The sequence below is a fragment of the Argiope bruennichi genome, chromosome X1 (assembly GCF_947563725.1).
Source record: "Argiope bruennichi chromosome X1, qqArgBrue1.1, whole genome shotgun sequence".
NCBI lineage: Eukaryota > Metazoa > Arthropoda > Arachnida > Araneae > Araneidae > Argiope > Argiope bruennichi.
In genome coordinates this window covers 8,183,306-8,197,564 of record NC_079162.1, presented here as the reverse complement: position 1 = coordinate 8,197,564, position 14,259 = coordinate 8,183,306, and the positions used below count along the sequence as shown (strand labels likewise).

Here is a 14,259-nt window from a genome sequence, read left to right as displayed (position 1 = left end):
CATAAATTTGATCATATTTTTTCAAATAATTATCACATATATTTTATCTCTCTCTCTCTCTCTATATATATATATATAATGTGTAAATAAAAATTATGAAAGCGTGATTTTGTTTGTTTTCCTTTAATGATTTCTACAAATTAAGATGAAATTATTTATTCATAAGTTGCATAGATTTAAAAAAAGGTATCTATACCTTTTATATTTCATAATTTGATATTTCATAATTTGACCTTTATATTTCATATTTGAAATTGTAAACATAATTTATTCAATATATACTAATTTGAGTTTCATGTTCTTTCCTCTGAGCAAGCTGAAAACATCAAAATCTCAATATTTATAAAAGAAATTACATAAGAAAATAATAATAATAATAATAATTTTATTAGTAAGCTTTAAAATATTAACTTATCTAAGAGTAATAATTATTTTTAAAAAGAACTGGGGGAACTATATTCATAAGATTCAACATTCAATAATATTTAAATAATATGTAAAAAAGAACATATGTAATTTTTCAAAAACACTGCCATAGTCATTTGTCAAAATGTATCCTTCGGATAAAAAAAAAGGGGGGGGGAGAATATGGGAAAAGAAAGAATAAAGTGGCACCAAACGAATTAAAAAGCGATGTTAATTAATTATGCAAAAACAATAATTCCATTGAAGATACTAATTAAATATTTAATATAAAAAAATTATATAACTAAGAAAATTTGGAGAAAATAATTCAAAATAATATCTTTAAAAAAAATCAGAAGTTTTTAATAATTGATCGTCTAGCGTAATATTTACTAAAGAATGGTTTCGTCAACGTTATCGGGAGACATCACAACATGCGCAGAACAGATGAAAATTGAACAGTAGCAGTTTGTTTGGTACCTGAAACGTGACCGTGAATTGACCCCATTATTATACTAAAGAAATATTACTGACTGCAACTGATGACCAAATAAATAAATAAATAATTAAATATGTGTGGTATGGTAGCTTTTTAGTTACACTAAATGAGTTTATCCAAGTATACACTAAATTTCTTAAATAAATTACTATCTAAATTCTTCAGATACTGCATTCAATATTATAACTAAAATAATCGGGAAAGGTATCGTGTTTTTTTTTTTTTTTTTTTCTTTCAATTATATTTGGCGGTAAAAACTATATAATTTCAGATGCTTCTAAATTTTTAATAGACTTTTAATAAAAATGTTTTGATAAAAGGATGATTAAATTAGTTATTCATAGAATATTCATATTTAACACATTAATCCCTTGACATACAAATTTACTTAACTTCCTAATTAGATAGCAGATCTTATTTGGGGCAATTATTTTAATCCCTAAAATACTTTAAGAGAATTTGAGGTAATGATATGTTTTTAAGTGATTTTTGCATTTTAAATTACCTAATACTTTTACTTAATTGTAGATCTAAAATTAAAAATTTAATAATTCCATACTCCAGTCAGACTCGGCATTGTATACGAAAAGTTTAAGAAAATCCAATGCAAGCAACTGCGATAAAACTCACTTTTTGGGAGGAATATTAGCTAGCAACAACTTTTAATTAAAGAAGTACTTAACCATAAAAACGCATGCTTAAAAATGGAGGTAGAATTCATATTCAAGATCTAATTGTTTCTTAATAAAATGCATTTGTTTCCTATGCCTATATATATATTGAAAAATAAATACATGGGGGAAACTAAAGCTTAAGCAGCCCATTTTTCATAAGAAAATTTTTACATCTAACATCAAATAGTAAGTTTATAGATATATTTACACAATATTTTATCCAGCCTTCTTAAGAAGCAACATCATTGTATCTTTTCCACATTCTATATTGTTCGTGTCCGAACTATAGTAAATTTTTGTTGAGACTGTGCACTTATTCTCCTCGGATTAGAAACACATCGGAATTCCTGCTCGTTGTTGCAATCCTTATTTAACCCTTTAAGGGCCATTTTTTTCCAGTCATATTATGTTAAAATATTTTTAGGCTTAAAATTAGAATAAGAAAAGGGATTCATTTAGCTTATTAGATAAATTTGATTAATTAATTAATTTGGTTAATTAATAATTAAGTGACAAATCAAGGCATATCATTTTGTGTGAGATATAGAACTGAAGCATCTAAGTTTCTCTCTTTCTAAAAAAATGTGTCAGAACTTATGCCAACCTACATAAATTCATACATTCATTCATTCAAAATATTTAAAATTACTACTTTCAATAAGGTGCCCAACACAATATTAGTTCAATTAAATACTAGTTTTACTGTTCTGATTTTAATCAGTCAAATATTCAATTTTCTAAGACCAACATTTTTACTAAATGTAGATGAAACAACTTTATTATCAAAGTGTAACGAATTCCAAACTAAGTATTCTGATATAATAGGCCCAAACTTTTCCCTTCAATTTCTTAATATTTATCACCTAGTTTTCCCTAAAATAACTCAGGCATGGACTGTTCACCAATTAAGTAAGGAAGCAAATATTGAGCAAATATGGAGTGCTAGAATGTGACCTAAAAGAAGTATTCACAGCAATGTAATTATTCTATACAATTCCTGTAATTTCAGCAGCAGCTGAAAGATCATTTAGCAAATTAAAAATAAATAAAAATTATTTAAGAAACAGTGTGGCCCAAACTCAACTTTGACATTTAGCGTTAATAGCAATTGAAAACAAAGTCGCATCAAGCCTGGATTTAAAAGAAGCTAGTGATATCTTTGAGAAAACTAAGGCTAGGGAAATACCATAAGCTAAATTGTTAATTTGTTGTTAGTAGGTAGGTTCTACCTTCATATAATAAACCTTTTATTCCTTATCTACTTCGTTTTGTTTCCTAATACCTATGCTATTCATTGTAATCTTGTTCGTTATTATTTAATTCTTTATTATCTATTTCGTTATTTCTTGTCTTCCGGTCCCCGGCAGTTCCTAAACTTTTCACAGCTGCTCTGGAAGATGTCTGTCATGGTGTCAAGGCAAACCTGGGTGATCACTAAAGCGCACACAAGAAAACTCATACACATACATGTAGATGGTATGTAACTTTGCTTTTCTGTGTCCTTCATAGCACGATAGCTGATGATAAAGTAACTTTGCGTCTTTAAAATATTCCTGAATTTTAATTTTTTTTATTTGATAAAACATAACCCGTTTAAATTGCCCCCCCCCTCCTTTTTGCACCAAGGCCTTTGGAAACCTCGATTTGCCACTGAACTTTCCCCACACTTTAAAAACAATTCAAGTTCTGCATCTATGGCATAATAATATTATTTCCAGATGCTGTGTCAATGAAAAATTCTTTCTTTGCATGGTAATCCTGCTTTCTCTATCCTCTTTCCCCTTCTTTCAAATACTAAAGAAAGGAAATATTAGAGATTGACAGCTCTCTCATATCAATGCCCTTCTTCTGTTGGTGAAATTCTCAAGGCAAAACCAACTGCCAAATCGAATTAGTATAGAATGCGACAGAAAGTGGAAAAAGATACATAATAGCCATTTTATTGGTTAAGTTGGCTCTTGAAAACAAGCCTCTAACTTTGTACCCAAATATGTTCCATGTTAGAGGTGGAGAGGGTTAGGTGAAAAAGTTGAAATGTTGGTTTTCCGCCTGTAAATAAAATGATATTAATCTGAGAGGAAAAATTTTAATTTCAAAACTATAGATTTAAAAAAATACATAGCTATATAGTATGATATCAAATGTTAAGATAGCTTAAATAGAGCAGGAATAAATTTTTTAAAAGCTTATATTTGGTAAAATGCTTAATATTTTTTAAAATTCAAGTGGAATTTTTGCAATTCTATTTAAAGATGTGTTAAACAGAGGGAAATTCCTAGTAAAAATTTTAGACCGATATTAACATCATATTTCACCTTTGCACATTATATATATATATAATTAATAAATGACTATAAGTACTTTTATATCCGCCTGAGCTTGCAGACCGAAAAAAAAGGAAAATCCTATTCAACAAAAGGTTGTTCGACGATTTCAGTAGATATAATAACTAGCAAAAAAAGAGAGAGAGAAAATAAACCTAAAAAAAGAAGAAAAAAATCTTAGTGGTGACTGGTTTTTGAAAATAGTAGTGTTTCGAAGCATAACAATAATCAGAAAACATGTTTAGACTAAGTAATTAAGACAAAATGTTAATTTCAAATTTCCGTCTCTTTTTTTCTTCTGAAAATTGATTATTATACTATCATCTGAAATCATAAAGTAACATTTTTAGAATAGGAGTCTTTTTGTGGTCCATGAATTAAAAAAAAAAAATGGCAGCACATTTAATTTTGTTTTTCAACGACCTAACAAAAAAAATAATAATAATTACTTTTCCGGGGTCCATAGTACAACAAAATAAAATTCAAGAAGATTTCAAGGACCATGGAAATAATAACATATTGTTGCAGATTTGATATCCCGAAATGAATCAGACTAATAAGACATGTCCGTATATTTCTGAATTTCCAATAAATACAAAACTCATAACTGGGGAAGATAATATTGTTACAGACTGGATGTCTAGCACTGAATCAGTTTCAGATGAATATTATGAAAAAACTGCAGAGGAACAAATAACTAATGAAGAATTACTAAATAGTAGCAAAAATTAAAATTTTAAACAATAACCTAAACTCACTGGAAAATAATCTTATGTGATGTTTCAATTCCAAACATTTGATTGTACATACCATAACCATTTAGAATTAATGTTTTTCACAAAATACATGAATAAAAACATACTGGCATCAAATCATCTGTGAACAAGTAACATTCATTTGGAAGAAGACTAAAAATGTTAGAAAATGGACTTAAACTTGCATTATTGCCAGAAAAATAAAATTATTCTGCAAACATATTCCAAATTAAAATCATTTGAAGACCTTGAGGAAAGATTCAGCATAATCCATATTGATATAATTAGATCATACCCACTATGGAGTTGGTATTTATTATCTCCACATTAATGTAGACATAATAAGGAATTAACTTGCTTTTGCCACAAATTGTCTTAACTACAACAAAATATTTATTTAAATTCAATGCAATATATATATATATATATATATATATATATATATATATATATATATATATATATATATATATATATATATATATATATATATATATATATAAAAAATACTGAGTGCAAGAATACAAGCAAAGCTGGTAAAAGTCAAAAGCATTCTATTTTACAGTTGCAATTAAACTGGTTAATTAAACTGATGTTTAAGTATACATGATAGTAATACAATTAGCAATGCAACATTAGTAAAATAAAAATAGCAAGTCAAACAAACAGTTAATGAGTTAAAAAGAGTTCTCCAATTTTGTTCCTGCCAATCTGCTACAACACTATCCAATGGGAATAAATATAGTTTCAAATGCATCGAAGTTATACCAGCAAAGAGAATCATTTAAGACAAACAATCACAAAGGCATTTTATGCAAAACGGATTTGTTTTAATGTTCCATACAGTGTGATCACAATGGAGAAAATCGATTCAGATCAGAATTTTTCAGACATTATTTGTGGGATTAAAATACTAACAACAAATTCATACCATTCACAATGCAGAAAAAAAAATTAAAACAGACAATTATTAGAACTCATAATTGAGTGAAACAGAGCGAAACTTTACATCAGAGTGGGGCATGTCAAGAAAACTTTAGAATACCTTTATGATTTCCAGGAATGACAATAATTATACAGTGAGAATTAAAAGAAGAGACATCAACGTTTCCATCGATTGAAACAAGCTTATTTGTAAGCCTCAAGTGAAAACTATTCTTGAAACCTATCAAATAAAGGAAAATAAAACACCACATTAAAAGAAAATGGAAAAAAGAAGGATTCAAAATTAAAACAACTCATTGTGATAGAAGAATTACTTTTCTAACACGTTCACATGAATACATGAACATTTAGTTTTTTGTATATTAATTTTTGATTTAATAACTGCAAATATTTTGTAAATAGTATTTATGTATTTTATTGTCATGTAAATATTTATATGATATTAATAATCATTTTCCATTTTTTTCCCAACTCTGTTGCTTGACAGTTGAGCAGTGTAACCTCTACAAATTCTGTATAATGTTTGTTTCAACAACTTTATGTAGACTGGGAATGGTAACATCGAAACAAAAAATACTATTAGAATAATAATATTTAAAAAAAAACACTTTTGAAAAAAAATTCTTCAAAATATAGCAGTGAGAAGTTATTTTTAAACAGAAAAAATAAAGTTTCCTTATACAGTAGCTACTACAAACTTACCAGTGCCTTTAAAGTTGAGCAAAATGTAAGGATTTCCAAATGCAGTGAAATTCTCTCAAACAAGCTTTCTCTTGTGACTAAAAAAAATAAGTCCCTTAATATAAAATCATTTACAATAATAAGAATTATTGCAATGCACATATAATGATTAAAAATAAAAGTACAAATGTTTAAATGAGGTACACCAAAAGATGTTAAATGTTACACCAAAAGATATCAAATTCACAGGAACCCATGATCAAAAGCATCATGAAATTCTGGTGATGTTTTTGGGCATGGGTTTCTGTAAATTCGATTTCTTTCAAAATGATTGCTCATCTATGTAAAAGAAAAACACATTTTTTTTACTGTAGGCATAATCATTCTTCACAATCATATACAATAATGCATTATTTTAAAACAAGTCCACAAAGAATTGACTGGAGATTCTTGCTCATTTTGAAAGGTCTATTGTGAACTTTTGAAGAAGTCTTTTAGATGCTGACAAAAGGGGAATAGAGGATCTGTTGCATGGTTCCTACTTTCATCCAAACTATTGTACCTTAATTCCTTACTGTGAAGACCTATCCCCTCAAAGATATACAAAACAGCTGCAATGTATATTAGAAATAGATATCTTTTAAGACTTACCTGTGGCATTATTACAGATATTCCATCTGTGTTCAACTATTAATGAATGTTCCACTAGTTTCAACGATGCACTTCAATAGTGGAAAATTTGAAACATCATTAAATGCACTCCACATGTTAAATTTTATTGTAATACATCCTACTAATTTCTGTTTAGTGCCATTTTATTCGTCTTTTCCTGGGGTTGTTCTAGTCATGGGTACCTATGTAATTTAGAGAGAAAAAATTTATATAAGCTGCTTCCTCATCCACAATATGCATTTAAATTGAAGAACCTTGATAATGTTAAGAATTTAAGTTCAGAGAAAATTCAGTAGCATTAAACTTTCAAAATCACATGATTCTATAAGAGTTATTTCATCCTTGCCCATTTCTTTCATATAAAATACATTAAGTTTATAGGAAAATTTCTTATATAAATATTTGATCAGAAAGTTTAAGAATGTCTTATATTAAATTTTTAAGTTTTCCAATTCAATACAATAAACTAAAAATAATACATAAAATTTTTTCTAAAATATTAAAAAAAAATCATTTAAAATTACTAAATGAAAACAGAAGAATTTAGACTCCTTTAATTGGAATGATAGTGATTAAAAAATGCAACAAATTCTAGCAAAAAATTCAAATACCATGTTAAACAATCATTAGGACAATATAATTGGAGGAAAATAATGACAACTAAAAGAAACTGATTGGCTAACTTATTTACAAAACAGGAAATAAAAATATTTTTTTTTAAAGGGAGCCTGCAGATTAGTGAAAGTTTATGAAGTATGCAAATCAGATACAAACATTTGTAGAAATTTTTGCAAGAGTATGTCTTATGTTTTTTAATGCTACTTCTATAAAAAATTTTAAAAAGAAAACAATTTTCTATATTTTAATCTTTCTCGTGAAAAAAATGTGCACTATCTTTAAAGTTAGCTACAATATTTTATGAGAAAAATCAGAAAAAAAATTGCAATAATCAAGTTTTTCCTATTCTTAGAGTAATTTGATCAAAATAAAAGCATTCAGTTTTTTCATTAATTTTCTTCACTATGCAAAAGACAAGTACAATTTATTTTTCCACTTAAAAATTACTAAAGTCTGTGTATTTTCTGTAGGCGATTCAAGGTCCCATTTTCTACCATGTTACTGATACCAGACAACCAATAACAAGGTAGAAATATGACCTTGAATTGCTTACAGAAAATACACAGACTATAAAAACAGCTATTCTATCTGAAAAACCAAAAACTTTTTACCCTCTTAGAGCCAAAATGATAACATAACACTGAAGCTAAAAATATATGTATTTTTTGATTTTTATTCTTTATTAACACATATGTACAATGGGTTGTTGTAAAAATTATTGGAAATTTTTCATATAACAATATCAATTGTACAGTTATATTTCCTGACTTTCTATTAAACACATACAAGAAATTTTGTAATATTCCATATTGTACTTTCTTCTCTTATACCAATGAAATAGTCTATTTTTAATTACCTATCATATGATTGGTAAATAATATAACATTATAAATATTATCTAATAATATATTAATATTGATAAATATTATCTAATAAACTACTTAGATTGCCGTATGGTAATTCAAGTTTAAAATGTTATGCACCTGCACATTCTATTGGAAGAATAAGTTTTCTAAACACTTCTGCAATGCTGTTATTCAGCAAATTCAAGAAAAAAATAATTTAAAAAAAATGTTGCATTATCAGTACACTAGTATCTTTTTGCCTTGAAAAATGAAAAACAATCAATATTCATTAAGTTCTAAGAAAAAATAATATTGTTGAAAATTTTTCAGCACTTAATAAAGAATAAAAGATACTATTTGAGAGTGATAATAATGTATTAGGCACTAAAGATTCAATGATGAAGAAAACACTAGAATTATCATCAGGCTGAAGCAGAATGAAATTACTCTCAAAGAAGAGAACGAGAGAAAAAAAAAGTTAAAAGAAGAGCATTCTAGGAAGAAAAGATATAACAAGAAATGTAAAGCATAATATTTAGATACTGATTTTTTTTTTAACAGGGACAACTATACTATGAAACATATTAATAAAGCATAAAGACAATAAAACAAAAATCTGTTCTGAATACGAGATATTTTTGAGGAAAACATACATCCAAGATGGTTTATATTAGTAAAAAATACACCTTATATGCCATCCTTTTTTAAGTTTAGAACATATTCTTCAATTAGTTTTACTGTCATTTAATTTTTGTATATACTTATGATATGTTCATAAGTTTTTAATGGTAATATTTCTAATTTAACATACTTTTAATGACATGACTAAAATGACACAAAATCGATATTAAAATGAAAATTTAAAGCAAATATCATAGAAGTAGGCGAATTTAAATTTATTCTAAATGGCTCTTTAATTTTATTATATATGGACAAAAGGAATGTTGCAATTTCTTCAAGTTCAGTTTAAATTTTAAACTTCAGTCACTGAAATCTATGTCATTTTATTATAGTTAGAAACATAATGCATAAATTACTTTATTTTAAATGCATTTATGTTGATTTTTTTTTTTTTTTTTTTTTTTTTTTTTTGTATACCACATTACACAGAATGGAAAGGACACAGAATACTTGGCACTTATTACTACACTTCAATAAACTGTTTTCTAAGAAATTTCTCACATAACAGAATGCAAATATCTTAAAACAAATATGAGCAAATTGGTATCTTGAAGAATTTCAATTTATGAATTGACAGTTTTGATTGTTTAAGTACATTGGACTATTATATATCAAATATATTATACCTTTTATTGTTATAACTGATATACATTTTAATGAATTAAAAAACAACTTATACATGGAAAACTTAATTAAACTTGAATATAGACAGTGAGAGATATAGCAACAAATGCTGATATCCCCTGGATGTGAAAAGGTTGTTTATACATGGTATTTCTTCCACTCTAAAAACTTTGTTGAAAGGATTAATAAATACTAATCATAATTAATTAAGATAGTCTATCCATTAAGAAATATTCTTTTATACAATCAAGATTTAAACAATTTAATTAAATATTTTGATAAAAAATTATTTAATAAAATAATTAATAATTTCAGTATAATTTTAAAAATTTGTATACAAATGTTTCCAAAAATATTTAAAAAATGGTTTTATATATATTTTTTTTATTTCATAAAATATATGATATAAAGTAAATTTGTGAATTTGTTTAGAAATCATCTCATGTAAAGAATAAATGAATATAATACACCTCAAAATTATTGGCACTTGGCAGCAGAGTTGAAAACATCAAATTAGTAAGAAATGGGGAGGGCAGTAAAAGCAAGTGGCAAATCTAGACTTAGAAACATTCCCCACCCCCAATGTGTTGGATTTAATATTTGAGGAAATAAAAAGTTGTGGCGAATGAAATAGTATTAAAATTATATGGTTGAATCGATCCTTTATCCTATTATGAATCAAGGTAACTAGAAGGATGTAAAGGTGAGAAAACTCCCTAGATTTTTTCAAGTTGCCAAAATTTGGTTATAATATGGCAATATTTGAAGGTGATATTTTATTGTGTTTAACAATAACATATGGATAGGATTGCAGTGTTAAAAGAAACAGTTAATAAAATTTCATTCCTCAAGTACTCTTTTTTTTCAAAATACGTACTGAAAATTTATTGAAATAATTTAATCGAATGAAAAGCAATAGTTTCTGTAATTTTTAGTGTACAAATGTCATATCTATTGTTTAAACAATACATTTTTTCTATTTGTATAAGCTTAAATTGATCTATCAAAATAAGAAAAACTGGACCAATTTTCAATTACTAAATTTCAGTTAGATAATAGAAATTATTAGGTCACATAGATTCAATGCAAGTTATGAATACAATGAAATTTTATTCCTGGAATTAACAGGAAAATTGCCTAGTGTTCTTGAAGCCAATCATAGAATGGAAAATGCTTATTTATTGTTATGTCATTAAAATGTTTTTCAATACTATCTTCCTCAGATTGTAAACATATTTTCTGTTCTCGTAAATTATTCCAAGCATTCCATTTACACTGACATATAACTAATTAAAAAGTTTTTAAATCAAATTAATCAGCAATTGGATTTCCCCCCTTTATCTTTCATATTTCTTATCAAAATTCCATAAAAATATTCCTATAGTTCAAATATATTTTGGTTATTCAATATATAAATGAAAGTTTGTATTCACATCTGTATTGCTTTAATTACTTAAATATATTAAATATAGTCACCGAGTTTTCAATGATCTTAACAAAATTATTTTAAAAGTGCTCAATTTACTCAAAAGTTTGAAAGAAGCTTTACAAGCAGCGAGCAAAAACAAATCTTCAACAATTCAAAATGCAGTTTTTGTCAAATTTCAAAGCTTTTTTTCCCTACACCATGCATTTTTTGATTTCTTGTTAATGGAATCTAATTCAAAATTGTTAAAAATCTGCACATTTATTGTTAAGAGCACATACTAAATGTCCTGATTCAGATTTACAAATCAAAAGACAGAAGAATTCTTAACTTCTTATATAATAAAATTCAATACTATTTAACAAGTTTTATATCAGCCAGTGATGTTTTATGTTACTATGCCATGTCTTTTAAAGAAAATCTATTTCTTTTTCAGATACTTTTGCCTAAATTCTTCCAATATCAAAAATTTTCTAATTTGGCATTAACAATCTATAATATGGAAACATCAGAAATATTTAAGCATGATAAGAACTGATAAAAGAAAAAATTATATATTCTCAAAAATCAAGATATAAATCATGCAGAAAGAAAGGCCATAAAGCTGATGAATGTTCAATTTTTGCCATAAATATTCAAAACATAAATCTAAATATTAATAAAAAAAAAAACTGACATTGATGCAGGAGTAATGATTTTAACATAAAATGAAAATCTTTAAAGAATTCATGAACTAGTCGGATTCCATGCTGACAACAATACTGAGGCACCAAAAGAAGGCATGTCTACAATATCATTTTAGTGTCACTCAAGGTGAACTTGCTGTCAAATTCAAAATAGAGATTCCACAGTTTCACTTGTTTTAAAATTGTGCAAGTTATCACCTACAATAAAGCTAATTTTGTCAATAGATTGCTCAACTAAATTGTCACCCCCCCCCCTCCATATCTTTCTTCAATCTTTCCAACATGGTTGAAAAAAACTTTTCCCATTTATCATTTATTACATTTGCAAGGCCACTTACAGCCAGGTCTTTTATAGTTGTTATGTTGAGCTCGGCTTTTACATTTCTATTCTGTATATATTCTGTGGATGTTTATGCTATTTTTGTCACAATTAAATCATAATAATATGGTGGAATTCTTAAAACATCTAGCGTGGAAGGGTGTTGAATAGAATTAAATCATACAACTCAGGCTTCCACATGTTGATATCAAAAGGAATGCTATATTCTTCTAATCATTCTGCTAGCTCCTTCTTTATGGAATACTTTGAAGGTCCAGGAGTTAACACTTTTGTGTTGCAAGAAGCGTCATCCATGCAAATCACACAATGTGAAAGAATATTTGGAAAAAGTTTTTCTTGTAGCCATTTGGAAAAGTTATCATAGTTCATCTGCCCATGATGTTTCAGACTGAAAGACTAAACTTGCTCCTTCTATAAAACCATTCTGGTTTCCTGCATGAACAACGATTCATCACTTTCCAGCATTTTGTATGATGATAACTTTAATCTTGCCAACACTTTGCAAATGACAAATTGTAATCGATCCACACTTCATTTAAATAGATAATAACTCGCTTGTTATGCATGTGCTCTTTGATATCTCTTAAATACTTGTATCTCTACTGTAAGATGTCAGTGTTTTCCCTGACTATCTTCTTGTCTACAGATGTTTGTTTCCATCTAAATCCAATTTTTCGAAGAACATATCTTAGTATTTCCACTTTCCAGAAAAATTGACCTTTTCCGTAAAGGCATAGTTGAGTGCGTAGAGAAGGTACTTCATTTCTGGCATTAAATTCGCTGACAGTTTGTCTTAATTTGCAAAAGTCGAAATCGTCCAAATTGGCAGAACAAATTATTTTTCGGATGCGTTTCCGTTTCGGAGGCGACATTATTGGAACTTTTTCACTTCCCGCTAAATGCGATTAATAGTTCGTTTCGAAATACTAGTCGCTGCCGCAGTTCTTTTGATCGGCTGAGAAAGTGAGACTTAACTTGCCTTCCGCTTCAAAATATCTCACAGCATTCATGACTATTTTACTTTCTTAGGAGATAAGAAGATACCCAGACATTATAGCACTGAAATTTAGCTGGATGTAAATCTAAAAAGGCGGGAAAAAAATCAATTATTTCATAAAAACGCACAACTCTAACAAAATTGTAAACAAACAACGATGCTTCAAGAAGTAAACTTCTTTCGCCAACGCAAGATTTTAGCAACCCTGGCTCCTCTTGTTTTTAATCGGTTTCAAAGTGGGCTCGAGCGAAATCGAATGCTAACAATCGCATGGAATAAACTAGCAAAATTTACTCGCTATTATATGGACTATAATAAATATTTACTGTTATTTAAAAATATATTTTCCCCTAAATATGATTCTGAAACAGTTAGCTATCAAGTCAATTCAACCGTGATGACGTTAAACGAGTTCCTAAAAGCAGAAAAAGCTTTTACTCCTACCGGCGCTTAGGAGTTCAAGATCAAAAACCTAATTTTTGTTCAGTTTTTAGATCGGAGCTTATTGCTATCACAAGGGGCTTGCAGTACTTAGCTCAGGTGGCGGATCATTTCCAAGACATCTGGATCTTAATTGACAGTCGTGCTTCAATTCAGCACCTCTCTAGATGGGGTATTGTTGGAGACCAGACTAGCCTGGACATTTTAAATCTACTTGACAGACTTCACCCGGTTATGCCTTACAGTTTCAATGGATCCCTTCACATGTTGGGGTTGAAGGCAATGAAAAAGCCGACTCCTTAGTCAGGTCTGCTGCTAAGGAGGGTGTGAGTCATTGTGGGAAGCTTACCTTTAACGTGATTTCTTCCTTGGCAAAAATAGAATTGAACAGACTTTCAAAAACACTTCCCACCCACTCATGGTATTTCACAAAAAATCCGGGTGGGTCCTTTCAGCTTAGACCCAGATCCCACCAAACTGCTTTATCGCGCTTTTTGAGTGGCCGTACTAGAGCCCTCATTTTTCGGCAGGGTCAAAAAATATATCCTGAGTGCCATTGGTATTCAGCAGACATGGCCTCACCTGCCCATATTTTGGTTTGTTTGGGTTTTAACAAAGAAGAAGTCCTCCTGGACCCTCAACCGTT

The 14,259-nt window shown here is 28.2% G+C and overlaps 1 long non-coding RNA gene across 4 annotated transcripts; it reads right to left on the bottom strand.

Moving 5' to 3' along the window:
* Window positions 1-459: 459 nt before the first annotated feature.
* Window positions 460-14,043, bottom strand: LOC129958507 (uncharacterized). Of its 4 annotated transcripts, XR_008783230.1 has the most exons (5): window positions 12,174-13,331; window positions 6,935-7,137; window positions 6,305-6,381; window positions 5,703-5,822; window positions 460-3,627 (listed from the first exon to the last, which is right to left on the bottom strand). It is a non-coding gene; the product is annotated as an uncharacterized LOC129958507 (long non-coding RNA). The 4 variants fall into 4 exon arrangements; XR_008783231.1 differs by lacking the exons at window positions 5,703-5,822; window positions 12,174-13,331 and adding an exon at window positions 13,963-14,043; XR_008783228.1 differs by lacking the exon at window positions 5,703-5,822.
* Between the last annotated feature and the right edge of the window lie 216 nt (window positions 14,044-14,259).